General features: G+C 38.6%; 1 long non-coding RNA gene across 9 annotated transcripts in view; it reads right to left on the bottom strand.

Moving 5' to 3' along the window:
- Nucleotides 1-18,881, bottom strand: part of LOC127064733 (uncharacterized) — a 220,390-nt gene that overhangs the window by 33,089 nt on the left and 168,420 nt on the right. The window contains exons 6-7 of one of the 9 annotated variants that reach the window (XR_007781807.1): nucleotides 7,864-8,125; nucleotides 7,138-7,660 (exon numbers count right to left, since the gene is read on the bottom strand). The exons of 6 other annotated variants lie outside the window; for them this stretch is intronic. This is a non-coding gene — a long non-coding RNA (uncharacterized LOC127064733). Of the gene's footprint in view, nucleotides 1-436; nucleotides 2,071-7,137; nucleotides 7,661-7,863; nucleotides 8,126-18,881 lie in introns of those variants that run through there. 2 more of the 9 variants (XR_007781810.1, XR_007781813.1) reach the window with 2 other exon arrangements.

Below are 18,881 nucleotides of genomic sequence, written 5' to 3'. Positions count from 1 at the left end.
CCTCGATTTTCGCTTACGTCGACGGCGTCTCGTGTTCTATCCGCATAAGCTGCTCTTTTTATTCTTCTCGCTTCTACTATGCAAGCATTCTATTCATATAACCCGTGGCTTTCTGATCTGCAAACTTTGCGTAAGCAGAAATAAGTGGTGAAAAGCATTCTGAAGTAATCACATAGAAGAAGTCGTGTTCAAAATGTAGTAGTAGGATTTGTCTGTCAATCGAAGAACAAAATTTAAGAGATAAGGTTACATTTTCGTGAGTTAAAGAAAAATATTTTTATAAAACATATTTTATTCTAATTAATTCGTAATCAAATATATTAAAACATATTTTGAAAAGAAATTTATAATTTTTATAGATTCTAGGAATACCATTTCAGTTATTTAAGATTCTAAAAAAAAAAACAGTTCTATTTCTTCTCGTTAAATCTTCTCGCTTACAACTTTTTGTATAGGTCGATATAATTTCAATAAAGAATATTTCGTGCTCGTAGAAATGTCTTTCGTAAAAAATAGTATAACTAAAAATATAACGTAATCGGAAGGTAAAAGAGTAGTCATGGTTATTTACGTTCGCTTCGATTCGTCTCGCTTCGTTTTCCACGTTCTCATCGTTCTCGTCGTCGTCGTCGTCGTCGTACTATGAAAGAAAAAGTACAACTAGTGGTAGAGGGAAAGAGAATCCAATCTCAAGATCCTAAAGCGGTGGCGGCAGCAACGTAGCCGCATTTTTCGTCGGGATGGGAATCAATCTCAGGTGAAAGCCGTCGTCTTGGTGCAAGCGCTGATTTTATTCATGCAGTTACGTTTGTACACATACACACACACATATACAGGTACACACATATAAAAATAGAGTAATAAAGCTGTCGTTCCTGAGGTAAATCAATGTACCCTTCCTGTCGATCTAAGGGAAACATCGATTTTCTTGCTCGGGATTAAAGTGCCAGAATTGAAGAAGCAATTTCCACTTACTATACGATATTACCGTCCTACAATTTTACCATGCATTACCACCGTGTCTCGATATTTATAGCTTTCGCATTTCTGCTACTGAATTACATTCTCAGGAGACTAAAAGAATTTTTAGATGTCGATGGGAGGGGGGTAAAAGTTTCCTTAAAATAAGTTTTTTGTAAATAAGATTGCTTCGCTATTTTTATTTGGACTTAACACAATGAAATTTTTTCTTTCATTAAATATTCATTCGATTGAAAGCTCGATTTCACGGATCTTAGTTTAGAGATATCTTTGATCGATAGTTTCGGGCGAATCCCAAGCATACAAATTATATCCGAGCAACTTTAGTCACAAGTGTGTGAAATTTAACATAGAGTAACGCATGGAGCCTGTTCAAACTCACCGCTCCACATTGCACGCTCGATAAACTTTACAGTGACTTCTAATCCTATTTCCAAAGTCTATTACCTATCGCTCGAGAGTATACAAATCGTTTCAAGCATGTTTCCTAGTTTATTGAATATGATATTGTATTTAGGTAAAAAAATGACCGATACCTAATAGAAATTCTATGATATATTACATTTTCTACATTCCTATACGTAAAATCTAGAAATCTTTTATCTTGCTTTTAATTTTTAAAATATATATTTGTTAATCACGCTTTAGAATCACTCTGTATATCAAAATGAATTCTCTGGTAGCAACATTTGCAATCGGAGTCCGCAGAATGACTCGTGTTCCCGTTAATTTCTTCGTTGCCAGCCGGGAACATTTTACGTGGCTACCCGTTACCTGTTCCCTGGTTAAGATCGGTCTATGCCTCCGCCTTAATGGGTGGCCATACATTATCGCAAATGAGGAAAGTTGGTTGGATAAGGGGAAGAGAGGGAGTAGAGGGTAAAGGGGCCATGTGGCGCCAGATGCGGACTCGTAACCTCCAACTTCATAACCGGCGACTCGCTGGGAGATGCCTCGAACTGGTCATGTACCCTCGAATTTCCAAACTGTACTCTCCCATTGCATCTCCTTCGATCTTTTCCCCCGGCTCATCCGATAGGTGCCAAAGTTTCCTCGTTACACGGGCCCTGCTCTAACGAATTCCATGACCTTCGACCCATCATTGGAAGGGATCAGCGCAAACAGAATTTTATCGATTTGTCTTTTCCTGTGTTTAAAATTGTTAAAATATAAAATCCTGTGTTTATGAAAATAATTCTCTCGATTCGGAAAAGCGGGAATAGGTATAGATAAAATTCATTGATTAATTTATCGATTAATTACTTTTGATTTTACTATATTTATTATTCCATCTACGTTTTATCCTATCTACGATGATTATGAATTAATTTAAGTGATATTACTTAATGGTATTACCATCTCCACACATCAAATAATGAAAATAATCGTAAAACATAAAAAGATAAGAAAACATAAAAAAGGGGAGAAGAAATGTAGGGTGTCTATAAATTATAACCCCGATTACAATATATTATAATTCTTTAATGGATACTTGTAATGAAATACAAATTTATACGTTTATGCATAAAAACATAAAGTTTCTAACCATAAATAATAAGCTTCAACATGTATATTTCTGGTGGCACGCAAAATATTCAAGCGATATTCAATCTTACACGCGATATTCATTCTGCAACATTTGTGATTTAACTCCTTCAATTGCATATCGTTTTATAATAATATTGTTTTATAAATAATATCTATAACATATCCCCGAAGAAAGAGATCTAAGATCCATCTTGAACAATAAAATATACAATTGACTATCATCTTTCAATAAGATGAAGTTCGCCCTCATTGATCTCTTCATGTTCCCAAGTATCTTAATAAAACATTTCCAAATCGGTGGATTGACAGAGATGACCTAATCCCATGGTCCCTGAGATCATCGTCCATTATACCCTTAGATTTCGTGCTACCAGATGTTCACATGTCCATTAAGTTTATTAAGTTCTTCCTTTATGGTTAGAAACTTCATGCATTTGTGCACTGATGTATAAATTTGTGTTTTATTACAAGTATCCAATAAAGAATTATGATATATCATAATCAGAATAATAATTTATGGACATCCTATGCAAGATTTACAGAATATCTCTTGCTACGTTCACCCATTCATATGATTCTCTCGTGATCTCTTTAGAAGCAGGTGGACAAAGCTAAAACTATGGAGAGATAGAGAGAGAAGGATTGTATGTATCCAGCCTAATCGATAAGGAACTATGGCACGTCCACCTGACCAGACGAGATAAATCGACAACAGACAACGCCACTCGTAAAGTCAACTGCGATAGTTGCACGAGAGCGAGCCGTAAGTTTAATCACGCACCTGGATCACCTAGACGCGATAACACGATCTTCCCGAATCCAACAGTTTAGCCCTCGTACCGTTTTATTAGACGATTCGTAGTAGGAACATGGTAGCCCAACCCCATGTGGCAATGAAGGGTCGAAATCGTGCATTCCCTTTTGCTTCTCTCTCTCTCTCTCTCTCTCTGTCTCTCTCTCTCTCTCTCTCTCTGTCTCTCTCTGTCTCTCTATCTTTCTCATGTTGTTCCGATTCCATCGTTTCTACTCTCAATGTCTTTCGCTCTTCTCGTTCTCTCATCCCATGGGCACCATTCGAGTGGAACAGTCAAACACGCTTTCTACGAGTAAGGAGTTTGGCGGCTAAATAATTAGGTTAACCCTTGTTGTCCTGCCGCTTCCTACCATCACTGCGATAACGGACTGAAAAGAGGGGAAAAACTGAGGGTGCGACAAAAGAAAGAGAGAGAGAGAGAAAAAGGAAAATAGAACCTTCCGTTTAGCTTCTATTTTCTTTCGAAGGAGAAATAGCTCGTTTACGCAATTTCGTCTCGAAGCAAAATTTTATGAAAATTTGTAGAATAAAGTTAAGTAAGTAAATGGACTATGAATGTTATGTTTTGTTATTTAAATTTTCCTTTCTCTGCGTGTAACAAAACCTATTAAAATTGAAAATACCTCATTTTGCTCCATATTTTATCAAATGATTCAAGAAATGAAGCTGAAAGATGAATAGCATAAAATCGAAAGGTTGAAGAACATAGAAAGAAGCTAAAACGGTGATCTCTTCGATTATGGGATGTTTATTGTTTGTTTCGAATTTATTCATGATGTGGTCTCTCTCTCTCTCTCTCTCTCTTTTTCTTTTTATCTTCGTGCAGCTAGAAAGCCTCGTCGAGGGAGAAATTGCAAACGTTATGGTCCGAGCACGAGCAATGAATTTTTCGCGGAGAACGAGCCGTTTTATGTTCCGCCATACGCGCCCGACGCTATTAATATTCAATTTATCAGATTTACGGGAGGTAACTCTCTTACGTAAATTTGCACTCTTTCCTCTCGGAAAGAGTGCGTGTACGAACGACCGAGCGAGCGAGCGAACGAATGAACGAACGAACAAGCGAGCAAGCGATCACGGCAAGTGAAGAAGAGTCTAGCGCGAAAACCTGCCCGGTGGCTGCTAGCACCGAGATTGACTGCGGCTTGCAAATATCGCTCGTCGAGACGGGTAATTGAAAATTAGCAGAGTTAATAGCTGCGACGAGATAGGAGGAGAAGAACCGAAGCCGGAGCGCCGTCATTTGTGCCAGAAAATCGAGTCACCTTTGCAGAGTGCCTTTTAATGCGATTCCATGATCAAATTCGACGGCGGGCAACGGTAAAACCTACTTCAGCATCATTTTCCTGATAGTCTACTGTGGTGAACGATCGGTCTCGTTGTCGTAACGCTCTTGAAGAATTTTTCATTTTCTTTTTTTTTTCTCTTTTTTTTCCCTTACGCGATAGACACTGCCGTTTTGTAATTCTTGCCGTAGGAAGAGTTCTCGATATCGAATTTTATGTTTTCCACAAACGAATGAGAAACGTATCAAACTGTTACGCGCGTTTATACTAATTGCAAGTGAAACCGTCGTTGATTTAATTCTCGCCATTTCGAGATTAAACGCGTAAAACCAAAAGGAAAAAGCGATGAGAGTTGGAAAGGATAAGTTACGATCGTTGCCAACCCGTGGACACTCTCGTACGAGGGGTTCTCGAGGTTGCACTGCATCAAACTGTATCAAAGGGCTCCGCTTTCGAAGGCGATTGGAAAGATCGGCTAACTGGCGTCTCTCCCTTCGCATGAACGAAAAGAGACGCGTCGAACGATCGCCCGTTAAAGAGCATAAGATTGAGAGAGGAAAAAAGGAGTGCTCGAGAGGAGCGAAGAGCTGCAATCTATTCCAATTTAACACTCCCCTCTCTGGCATTAAATAATCGCCCTCGCCTTCGGAGAAACTGGTCCCCATTCAATAATGGATTTTTATCAAACGAGCTCGTACTTAGAGCTCGCGCGAAACGGAGCTGCCTGGTTCGGGATATTAACCTCCGGTAAAAGTCGTCGGTGTTGTGACAGTAAAGAGCTCGGAATAAATCTTAGTTACAATCATTTCTTTTGCAAGCCACAACCCACGATGGACATAAATCAAATATCATCGTTCTTCGAGCTCTCCCTCACTTCGCTTTCTTGCGAGTCCTATTATCTCTCTCTTACTCTTTCTCTCTCTCTCTCTCTCTCTCTCTCTCTCTCTCTTCCTCTCTCTCTTTCTCTCACCCCTTTCCGTTCCTCTTTCACCTCTAGTCTTCCTTCTTGGCTCATTGAACTTGCATTTACATCGACGAACATCGCACAGAGCTTCGTTTTCATCTTTCTCTCTTCATCCACTTTACTCCTCCATATATCTCCGACATTCCCGTTCAGATCTCGAACGACTTTGCTCGATAAGACTCAAGATGTAAACCTGGCTGCTGTACAAAGCTAGAACTCAGTTTTATCGATCTACGAATACGATTTGAAGAACGATCGGAACGAATATCTTTGGTAAATGCTCCTTCCGGAGAGAATTTAATTTCTCTATCTCTTTCTTTGTCTTGCTATTTCATCAACCGCCAGAACGAAAAGAGATCCGAAAAGAGAACGTTGCTTTTACCTAAGTATAATGCGGAATTCAAGAGGATGATTGAGGAATTCAGTTTATCTCTTCTAAAAGTCCAGAAACATTTGTTAGGAAATAATCCACAAAGAATCCGTTATACAAAGCTGTTACGTTGGGTATGTACTAAAGTCTTACACCACTTTACAATCTAACTCGACGTATCTAATACTTATTAGCTGGCGATACGATACACGGAAAGGAAATAATTTGCTACGCTGGATATGTGCATTTAGCATGGTTACACGCTTCTGAGAATCGCTACCATCTCTATCGAGGCTACAATTAAGTTGCTAACTTTACATACATACATATATAGCTTACGTACGTGCCACAAAGACTCGTTTAATCATTTTCTACAGTTCTCTTATCAAAGTATATCGTGATCTTACCGTGTGAATCTACGTTTAATGTAATCATCATATACAAAAAAAAAATAATATACTGGCATAAATATGTTAAAAATTTTTATTTGTTAACTGTGGAAATTCTTTTACGATATAAATTCTCATATCGTTATCGTTTGTAACTGCCCCCATAAATTTTGTTAGCTGTGAAATTTAATCGATTTAATTAAACACAAGAGAGATTTGTATATAAAGAAAGAATTGAAAAAATAAGAAACGTTATTAACATATTTATCTATTGAAGAAATTTATAGTAATTGAAAAGATCGAGATAGTGGAAAATCACGAAGCTCGAGATGTGCCAAGCTCAAAATCGTTCTTCACAAATAAATTTTTCGTTGAACAAAGTTACCTTTTCCATTTCGCAAAGCTAACCCACTTCGGGATAGCCTCCTTTCACTTTGTAACGATAAAGAGAAAATTGATTTATATTGTTCGTAAATTTTAGACGGACGTATACCATCCTTCTTGCCGTTTCCCAAGGGAAGCTCGTGTACCTTTGACTCTATAAACTTTTCGTAGAGCAAAGTCAAACAGCATCGGCGTTATCGACCGAATCGTACTTTCGACGAAACTGTCTCTATCTTTCTCTTTCTTCTTTTACTTTTTCTCTCTTTGGAAGTAGGCTCGTAAACGACAACGATAATGTCGACGTTACTGACCCGTCGACGAACGAACAAGATCACTCTCGTTAGAACTGAAAGAAATCAAACTTCTTACGTTTTAGTAAATAATTTTACTTCTTGGATCCATTTTACAAAGAAATAATAATATATCATGGATTCACATATATAGTTCCAATTCCAATACTTTCTTCATTTTTTATACTATTCATATTAATATAAAAAAAGTAATTTGTTTTTGAATAAAATATAAAATATAAGAAATTTTTCATGTTTCTTAGATAAAAGAAGAATTAAAAAAATTGTTCGAACACTATTACGATGAATTATAAAGATAATATCAAAAAAAAAAAGAAAGAAAAATTCTACAGATATTAAAAGCGAAAATTAAATTGAAACGATTCAATTTTATTCTTCGTTCTATCAGGTGCGAAGCGTCAATGCGACCATTAATTTCAACGGGTTATGCATTCCAATTCCCACGAATGGTGCCAGCCCAAAATTCGAGGGTTGCTCGTCGGTCGGCTTCTCGAGGCGACGACCCGCACCGTCGAATCGTCGACGAATGAATATGCATTTCGTCCGTACGCCATGCGATTAAAATCGATGCTACCTTCCACGAACTTCCTACTATCGTCTTTCTTGATGTATTCTAAACGACGTTATACGATCGTGAATCTTATAGAAATGACGAATTTCAATAAAAATTGCGACGTTCGGTCTCTGAAGAGATTAATGTTAAAGAAAAGAAAGTTATTGCTAAGTTTATATAAATATCAACACACAAAAGAGAGAGGAGAGAGAGAAAAAGAGAGAGAGAAAGAGAAAGAAAATGAAACTTTGTTTAGAACATACTTTTATCCTTGTAACGGGTGAATTGAAGGTCGTGGGAACTGAACACGTGCAAACCATCGATCACTTTCGCTCCGCACTCATCGTTCTCAAGTCCATAGACATTTTTTCAAACGTTCTATATAATTCGGATCGTCTTATTGATGGAGAAGAATTTGGATGCTTTCTACTTGACTTTTCTTGAAGATGGTTAACTGTGAATATGTGTCGAACGCTTTATCTGTTGCAAGAATGAAGATGCATTATTTGCTGTTGAGTATTCCAACTGGAAGAAGAAAGTTTAGTAAGTAATTAGTAAAAATCTTGATCGTACAATCCATGATCCATTTAAACAGCTGTTCGAGATTCTCTAGAACCAAATAAAATTGCGAATCATGACCGAGCACTTTAGCAACATATAACAATCAATTAATAAACAGCATTCGCTCAGAGAAGGAGAGAGCGAGAAAGGCTGCGACCAGGGAGTTATGAGGAAAATATAACGATGTAGCAATTTACTCGTTACACAGGTCTTGACAGGGCAACGCCCCGTACCTCGGCGTTTCTACCCTAAGTACAGTCATTTCACACTTACATACATCTATTCGTAGAGTCCACGCACACAGTCACGAAAGAGATCGACACACGACGTCGTATAATGGGGTCTACGTAATATCATAAGCCACGATCGACGTTAGAGGTTATGCGGATTATACGTACTAGGTACATATCCGCGGATCGCGATTCGACGTAGAACGTACGTATTCGCAATATACTCAGTAAGCCCTCTACGACCCTCCTCGACCCTCTCTAGCAACCCTTACCGCTCGTTACGTGTCCAGCATATCTAAGATTCCACCGAACTGGTTGCATTTCAAATTTCAAATTCTACACTGGCATTAAAGATCGCATTGTTCCTCCGTACACGCAATGCCGGTATATTAACCGTTAGCCTCTTCCGATATAACTCAGTTTCTTTACGGAGAAAAGGAAAATCACTACGGACTTATATTTACTTCAAGGAACGAACTTAATTCGATAGATAAGAGAAATTCCGAATGTAAGGAGAAAGAAAACGTGAACGGAAAACATCTGTGAATACGCTTTTCAAATATGCTAGCATTCTTTATCAATAATAAATGTAGCTATGTAAAAATTTACTGGATAGTGTTTAAAATCTACTTTTACGTTTCCAACGAATGTGTAGTTTTTATTGAGATAGGTAGAACATGTCATAAATAAGCGTCGATTTTGAAAGTTACTTTTTTTGCCATTCGTTTCTCGCGTTTTCTGCTCGGTACATTAATCCGAACGCGAACATGAACTCGTTATACATTTTTTGCTCGATAGCGAACGAACGACCCTCGGGCTAACGTTAATAAATAACTTAACGAGATACGCAAAAGAAGCGTGCTCGCGTTATACGAGACTCCGTCTCCGCAATCTTTCTTAATCCTACAAAGTGAGGGAGAAAAAAAGGAACAAAAAGCTGAGCGAGAGCGCTGAAAAATCCCACGTGAATTTGTAATGTGGCATTAAGAGCTTATGACGCAGTACGCGCTCGCCCCTCCCATAAAGAGGGACAGGAGTCTATACTTTCAGTGACGTGCAGGAGAAAGAGGTAGAGAGAGAGAGAGAGAGAGAGAGAGAGAGAGAGATGGGAAAGAAAGTAACAAATAAAATTGTTAAATATTCCGTGGAATACGTCTGTATACTTCTAATCGCTTTTCGATTCTCGTTGAAAATTTGTGAGATGAAATTTTCGGGAACTGTCAGGGTACGTCATGGTTTTAAACGTTTCCACAAAAGGATCCGTAATCGTCTGCGTTACGGGTTGAAGGTTTCTTGCTCCCTCTCTCAAGTGGAATGAATGACAGGCTAGGAAATGAGATCTCTTCCAGGCAGTGTCTAGAAATTAGGAAGTGTCGTGTAAACCGAGATGTCACGAGAAGGTCCTTTCCATCTGGTTAAGTCCGTTTTACTTGAAACGAATGATTCGAGTTAACGTGAATATAACTTATATTCTAATCTCAACAATAATAATAAATAACTGTCCATCTATTTATCTATTGCTTAACTCGAACGTATGATAAAATAATAGTGTTTACTGAACGATCCACACTGCTCGCAGTTATCTCGAAGAAAGGTGTCTCTTCGAAAGAAAATAAAAACTTTTCTCGAGATAAAAACTTCGAGCCAGACACAAATTAAACGGCTGTTAAGGACCGAACTATCCATCGTCGCGGCGGTGAATCTAAGGGGGTGAGAGAACGAGAAAACGGGCTGAAAAAAAATCGGTGAGAAAAAGTACGACGCAAGGTCTATTAGCAGACAGAGAGGCATGCGGCCGTTTCAGGATCGTCTTACACGAAGAGGAGAGACACCGACATCCTTCGAGGTTCGAGAAAAACTTTAGCTTTTCTCATTTTTCTCCTCGCGGGAACGTTTCCATTTTTACTGACCTCGCCCTTTCCCATCGTAGTGTTTTTCGATCATTTTTTTTCATCTTCTCATCCTCTCGAGAAAAGACATGTCTTCGAAGCTACACCGCCTTCTATTACGATTGCCCGACTGGCTAGAGACTTGGCAGGTTGAAAAAATAAAGAATAATGTTGAGCTTCGTTCGTGCTTGTATTATAAAAATACGGAGATTCACTTAACAATAGTAGTAGTAGTAGTAGTAGTAATAGTAGTAGTAGTAGTAAGCTAACAACATGAACTCGTAGAAAGCATATTAATAACGGGTCTTCTTCCGCATAATAGGAGAGAAATTGTCGGTAGGTAACAAGACAGGAGATAATTCTATGCGTTCCCCTTAGAAGGTAATCCGCGATTCTCTCAAGAAATCGACGTCGATGTCGGTACCAGCCTTTTTATCATTACTACTCTAACGGCTGCGGTTGATGGAGCGCGTACTGCGAAAATGACGTAATTTCGCATGAATACTGCGCACCGCAAATGGAGCCACGTCGCGTCGGTTGTAGTAATTCGTCGAAAAGTTTATCGTTCTACGAGTGTGTGTGCATGTGTGCGTGAGAGAGAGAAGTTATGTGTGTGAGGAAGAAAGAGAAAGAGAGAGAGAGAGAGAATCATAGGTAATGAGCAAACAAAGGGGTAAAACTTGTCGTTGGAGGTGAAGTCACCGTTTGCACGACAGGAGGTACAAAGAGAGTCGGAAAACAACTTGCGAATAAGCGAGCGAGTGAGTTACCAAAGATGTGCATAAGTAGAAAATAAGATGCACGATGAGAAATAAACTTCGAAACTTTTCGAAATGGAACGAGTACACATATCTTCTTTTCTTTTCGTAAAAGCAAGTGCACTTGTTATCGTTACACAGTCATGTAATTATTTTTCTCTAAGCTATTGTAAAATTATTAATAACTTCGTGCCAGAAATATTCGAATATTCGGATATCTCATTGTAGAGCAACCGTTTGCGGTGAGTGCAGAGTATAAACTACGGAGTAAATATACAAAAGGCGTACCGAATAATACAACTCGACGTATATTTCGAGTTCTTGCTAATGTTTCTCGTTTCCGTGGTGCAGCGGCGAGCCGCGACATTGGCGTAAGTATAACCGAAACCCCATCGTTTTCGCAGATTGCCGAGGAAAGGAGTTTCATTAGGTATCAAGCATTAAACTAAAAGTCATAACGTAACTTCGTTCATAACGTAGCCCGTACAAAAAACCGGTAATGACAGCTTTTCATTCTTTTTCTTTTATTTTTAGGAGTCAAATTTTATGAGCTCGGCTAAAAGTACGAAGACCCCTATTACCACGTCGGAAACAGAACATTATACTTTTTGATGCTCTTCTTAGCTCTTTAAACACGTCGTTCCATAGAATATCCTTGCTTCATAACGAAAATAATATTTTCTCTTCTCGAAAAACTTGGCATTTAAGAATAAGAAATATCGGGAATATTTTTCGAAACTAGTTTCTACGCCAATGTGAGTTAATTTTCGACCTTTCGCATCGACAGGGTGGCATAACTTCTTCCTTCTGATCTTGCTTCTTCCTTCTCTTTCTCTCGACTATATATATATACCTATGCGTTTTCGTAGATAGACGTGCGCGCGCGCGATAGACAAAACGAGAGAGAGAGAGAGAGAGAGAGAGAGAGAGGAAGAATGAGAGAGAAAGGGAGGGGCAGGGGAAAACGTCTACGTACTTGGAAGGGAAACCAAAGCACTACCCTTAATGACTCTGACGACAACCTACGGGTTCTGCACTTAGTTCGCCTCCCTTTATTTATAGACGAAGAAGAGGTAAAGGATGTAAGAGGTGATGACGACGACGACGACGACGACGAGGACGAAGAGAAGGTCACGGGAAAAGACGCGAACTCCTTCAAAAGTATCTCGTGCGTGGCCACTCGCTCGTTCTTGAAAATGAAAAACGTCTGGAGTTTAAAGAGCATCGTCTGTAAAATGGTATCCGGTACTGTCAACGATATTATTCCTTGCAAACATTCGTAGATCCCTTTCGTTTGAAGAATACGATGGATGATAAAATGGACTTTTTAATTTAATTCGAATATGACAAGTTTCTCTTGTCAAATTATTAATTGTGTTTTTTTTTATGTTGAAACAAGAATAGCATTCTAGAATTAAAAGAAATATTTCAGAAAGATAATAGATATCACGCATTGTTCTTCTCATTTTTACGTGATGTATCTTAAAAGAGAAATAGAAACAAAACTATTTAAAAATGGACAGATGCAGACAAGAAGAAAGATAGAGGAAAGGGGAAAAGAGAAAGAATCCAGTTAACGTTTTTATGCAATACACATGGACTAATCTTTTCATCGATTCCTTGTTAAATGTCAAGTCGTTTCGCTTTTACGAGTCAAGCTCGCTAATGAACATCGCGTACGCTGGTTGGGTTGGTCGAGTCGATACACGGACGTTCGTCGACCCAACTTCAGCCTCTCTTACGAGAGTAGATCGTGTCATATTTTTACTTAGCCGAACTCTGGCTGTTTCATTACAGCAGAATGTGGCAAATTTTACGTGCGCTCGAGTAATGCCTCTTGTTCGCTCGTTTCCTCGTGTCGTTTTGTTAACGAAAGTTCGTATAAAATTAAGAATATAAAACAAACTCACCCATATAAAAACATTTTACCAAGAAACATTATGCAATTTGCTTTACGATTGTTTTTGAAAAAAAAACAAAAATTAGTAAAGGAATAATAACGATATAGTAATAAATAACGATTAATGTAAATAATTTGGAATGAAAATTGCAACGATTGTAAATGATTTTTGTAACGAAAATGATAATTGTAAACGATTTAACAAATCTAGGTAGTTATCTAATTTAATCTTAAGTAAACATTTTATAATCAAAGTTAACGAAGAACACTTTGAAACGATTACACACATTGTCGTTTTCCTGAACCATCATGAGAGTAAAGTGTAAGAAGGTCAACTGTGAGTCGTTCTCGAGTCGGTCGTTGGTTTGTGTCAGAGAAATCCCAAAAGGACCAACCCTTCCTAGCGTCCTATTCTTCTCGAGTAACCGTCTCTGTCGTTGGCTCTTCTCAAGCAGCATACGGTCAGACACCGAAGCGTAAACTTAATTAATAGAATAAATTTACGAGGGACCGTAATCTCGCGTGCGTTTACCCTCTTTCAGTGTCTCTCTGAGAACGAAGGAAAGAAAGAATCAAGGAAGGTATGTAGGTGGAAAGAGCCACGCAAGAATAGGGAGATGGTGCAAACGCGGTGAAATTCTCGTCGGCGATTTACGTAAGTGGCTACGATCACGGCTAACGAGGGCCAATGTCAAATACTTTCCTTACTCCTTTGGGATTTCGTGTTGAGTATAAGAAGAAAAAAGAAAAGATAGAAAGGATGATAGTAGCGTATAGTACGTCGGTCAATCCAAGGTCACAGCAACGTACTGTCCACTTTAATTCTCTTAAAACACACAAATTGCGAGACGAATTTTCAGACAATTAATAGCAATAATGACTAAATGAATTTGGTGTATTCTCTTCCCTAACACACCTCTCTTTCTTTTTCTTTTTCTCTTTCTTCTAGTTCTTCTTCTTCTTTTTTTCTCTTCTTTTACTGCATGCCCTACATCGCAAAGAAATAACTGGCATCGTAATAAATTGGTGCTCTTGTTTAATTAAAAAATTCTTTTGCCTTCTCACGTAAGATCGGGCAAGTTCAACATGAAGACTCTCAAAGATATTCTCGGCTTAATACTCTCGAGTTTTCATTCGCGTTTAATTTTCTGATAATGTTCTGACACATTTTTATCAATAAAAAGATATATCAAGAGAATCATCGAGATCTGAAAAATGAAACTCTTCTTTTCAATTACGTATAGATTTATTTTACATTTTCTCACGTATAAATACGCCAATTATAATTGGCAAATTTGAACGATACTTTTCATGAGGATGTTTGAAAAAAAATATATGTATCTACGTGAAAACGAAAATGAATGTTTATATTCCATACGAAAAATCGTATGTAAACCATATAAAAAGAGTAATGCAGAATAGCGTAATAGTGCTTTCAAGCGGTGAAACGAGCTCAATACAAGGCTGAAAAGAAATCCAATGGCTCAACATTCGTGGTATTCACGGGAGGTTAAAAATCGACTTTTTCGTTGTTTTTTTTATCCACGAATATCCCACGCGCATTAAATAACGTTGAATGCTATCGTTTCAATCGATAAATCCGCGATCCTTCCTCTCTCAAACTTTATGATTTATAAATCTTTGATGACCACTCTTCGAAACTGCAACAATAACGAATTCTGGACTTTGTTCATAAAAGTACTCTAAACGAATCACTTCTATCAAGTGTTATCGAAATATTACGTATATAGTTTCTTTTACAAAATATCTTCCCAATTTTACAATATATAATAAAGCAAAAAAGATAAAAATGTGTTATGCCGAAGATCGAAGATCTTACAGTTTTCAATGATTATATATCTATTCCGTTTAAAATCGTAATATTAAAGTAGTTTCTTACCCTCAGCGAGATACCAACGTTATCGTAGTTTCTTTTTGTTATTTCGTTTTACGTACGACGAGACGGTACTTGCCAGGATATTTTCTCTTCGTCGTTCCGACGTACGTAATCATTTCACCCGTGTCAACCGCTTTTAGATTTTAATAGTTAAACGGATTTTTGTTGATGGTGGTAGGGTAGAGGATAGGATAGGCAGATACCGTGCTATGTTAGGCCGTGTATACGAGACCACCCGGTATTTATTAATGCGATGGGAATTATGTCCGACGAACAATTGTAATTTATTGGCCGGCGTTACGGTCGCGCGTGAAAATTCCAATTGCAATTTTGTCCAGCGGTGGTAGCGGTACGGTGCAATGCACAGCACGTCTCGCGCATTATTTAAAATGTACGACACAACCAGCGACACCGGAATAATGACGAATACATATATACATACATACGCGTGCACGCCTGTCTCCTGTGATGCGTACGTCGTTAGACTGAATCCATGAAACGAGTCAACTCGCGTCGTTTCCTCGTTTATTCGAACTAAAACAAAATTTTACAACGATGATAGGTATCGAATTGAAATTATCTTCTATTCTATCATTCTCATGTATTTGTCGTTGCTACCGCTGTTATTAGGATCATCGCCATCATTTTTCATTATTGTTATTGTTATTATTAATTATGTCTTTGTAAATAGTACGATCGTAATTATATGAATTCTAACAGGAAAAGTAGCGTGTTGGAGTCGTATTTAATCGAAAAATCGATGGAAAACTCGTAACTCTCTAGAATCGAGCAAACCGATTGTATTAGAACCTTTCGTGAATTTATCTTCTCTTTTTGTACATTTTCCCCACGTTGAAGCTCATCGATCCCGGAAATAGAAGTAGGCGTCCTCTTCTTACGGCTGTGAACGACTACACGTAAACGATTGTATACACCTAAGACGTGAAGTCGTTAAAAAGGTATCGCAGGACTACAAGCATTAGGAGAACTCCTCCTAGATACGCCTCCTAGAGTGATTTACGACGATGCTTCCCAAAGACAGGAAATTCGTTAGGGTGATCTCTTGGATTCGAGATGGACTCTTGCACGCACAAGTATACCAACGAGTAACAAGATAATGTTATCGAGTCTGACGGATAAACGCACGAGACTCCTGGTTTCACCTTAATACCCGCATTTCGTGACTTACTGCTTTGAGTTCCGATCGAGATATATTGTATTTTTTCTTGTTTCAGTTAAGAAGAATTGCAATTTCGATCGATTGATGTAACGAGGTAACGAATAGAGTGAGAATTCGTCGAGCAAAGTTCGTGATAAATATTGAAGAAATAAACGAGTTAAAAAAGAAGAAATATAATTATTTTATAATTATTTAGATAATTATTTTTTTTTTTAATAATATCGTATTTCACGGAAATTCACGAATATTTCAAAAATATCTGAGAGTGAAATATCTTTGGAAATCGGAGCCTCCCTTCGAGACAATATCGAGTGAAAGTCGAAAGCTTTTTTCACGAACGAACGCAATATTATTCATCTTTTCCTCGTCGTTCCTTTTATGGTCGGTGAAAGTTAAGCAGAGAATAGAAAAGCTACCAGCGAAGAATCGCGGTATGGTTAAACGCGAAGCACTGTGAAAACCATCGGAATTGCTCGGAGATTACGCGATAACCCTCTGCGACCTACGCTTATAGTCGGTAGTACAAGCGAGATATCTCTCGACGTTCGAGAACTCGATGGCTCGAGAGCAAGCCGACAGACTCGATTTTCTCCGTCCTACGAGAAAGTTCCTTCGATTCTATTTATCGCGAGGAATAACCGTGTTAGCGCTTCGTCTCGACCACTTTCGGTATTCTCTCTCTTTCTCTCTCTCTCTCTCTCTCTGTCGCTCTCCCCCTCTTTCTTCCGAAGCGTCGTCGTAAGTTTTCCTTTACGTTCTCTTCTAATCCTCTCATCCAATTCACTCCTTGAAAATGCCGAAATAAAAATTTTCCCTCGGGACTAACATCGAAAGTTAATAACTTTTACGAAATATTTTCTTCGATATCGAAGGAACATATTCGATTAGAAATTTTCTTTTATGTGGTAAAAGTTGAAACGATGTTTAATAAAAGATGCGATTATCATAATTCTTGTAGAAAAACATAAGTTTGTCGAATGTACAATCTAATCCGCGAACTTTAATACTTTATAATGCTACAAACGTTAAATATTCGTGGAAAGGTAGCGTGCCAGAATAACAACTCAAGTACCTACGTTTTTCTAACTATTTCGCACTCAGGATTCTTTTTTTATTCATCGTCCCTTTCGAGGTTCGGTACCGGTGAGCTCTCGTTTTTATCTTCCTTCGACGCGTAGAGGGACGATTTCTGTCTCATGTACGAGAAGAAATAGAAGTAACAACAGCAACGTGGAAGAGGACACCAAGCCGCTCGCTTCGTTCCTAGTTTTACTACTTCTTTTACTACTTTTACGTTCTCTATGCAGGCAATGGCGAGTACCATTGAAACAGTTGCTCTTCTCTGAACTCTTTCTTCTAAGAGTATTCCAGCAAACCACGATTTCTATCTTTAAACGCCGTTTAACTTTTCGTACCCTCCCACTCGATCGTAAAAATGAACTTTCTTGCGATTTGACGGACTCATAAAAATCGAAGAAAATAACGTTATCGTCTCGTTCTTTTCGAAGCTAATTCTTTCGACATTAATTCGAAAATCTAACTCAGAATTCGAACTGTCATATTTATTAATTTAATATTGGAAATGGAAGGAAAAATAAGATTGAAATATTAGTTATTGTCAATTATCTTTCTCGACGATCTTATTGTTCGAACACATTGTTTAACATGATTATGACGTAACGGTGGAGAAGATAAAAATGATTAAATTACGAATAAATCTGAAGCGTATACCAAGGTAGCTGTGGTATAGGTATATGTAAAAGAGAAACAATCTAAGTAGAAATTCTTTGGAAGTTTCGAGTTCGTTCGTTCGTTCGTTCGTTCGTTCGTTCGTTCGTTCGTTCGTTCGCTCGGTCCCGAAGACGGCTTTAATTATTTTCAATGAAAGCAGCGCAGAGTGGTCGAAGAGAAACGAAGTGCATTATTTCGCGGTCGCCCCGGGGTAAGAACGAGTGGTGGAAGCCCATACTAAACAGCCCTTCTTTCCGCTCCGTCGACCCTCTGCCGTTGGCGATGTGCTTGCGAGTGATTAATAACGTCTTAGCAAACGTTAAATGCTCGCGCGAACTTCTTCAGATTAGTTCCGGACAAAAATGACGAAGTTCGAATATGCTCGTAGAAACGTTCTCGTGGCCGTGGCAAAGGAATAAATCACTTTGGGAAAAGGGCACAGACACGGGCACGGGCACGGGCACGCGCTCGCGAGTGTACGCGAGCTCGCTCTTCTTCCTCTCGCCTTTTTCTCACCCTTCCTTCCCTCGTCGTTCCTTTTCTCCCTCATGGCCGGTGAGTTATGGCGGACCCAAGGAAAAGAAGGCACCAGCCGTGCCGGAGACATTGTACTAGCTCTTACCAGTGAGAGAAAGAGAAAGAAAGACGGAGAGAAAGAGAGTCCTCCTTGGCTTGGTATCGTTCTCTATAAAAGGAAACGCGCTTTAAGTGGCCGTGAATCAAAGTAGATAAACGCGACTGGCGGGCGTTTTCCGGTAAAGGCAAGATGCAAGGGCGTTAACGTGCGTTAAATAAGCTTTGTCTTTTTTATGTCCTCCGGCTTTGTTATAGAAATTAAATGCAACAAGTTTAAACGAGTTTAACCGAGCAAGAATGTTGGTCTCATTGTCACGTGATGAACGTTATCAAAACGTTTATCGATCCACCTCTAAACTGTCTCGAATGAAATGATACTATCTTGAAAATCTACACAACTTCGACTCGTACAATTTGTCACATTGTCGCGTTCGTTCCGTGTCTCGATTTCACTAGAGCGCACGTAACTACCGTATAATACCCTTATTGTTTCATGACGGCATTAGATCGACCTATTTTCCCGTCTAAGAACTTCCTTTGTTCAGCCCTTGTATCTTCC

This window comes from Vespula vulgaris, chromosome 6, assembly GCF_905475345.1.
Source record: "Vespula vulgaris chromosome 6, iyVesVulg1.1, whole genome shotgun sequence".
Taxonomy (NCBI): Eukaryota; Metazoa; Arthropoda; class Insecta; order Hymenoptera; family Vespidae; genus Vespula; species Vespula vulgaris.
This window is presented reverse-complemented; position numbering and strand designations above follow the sequence as displayed.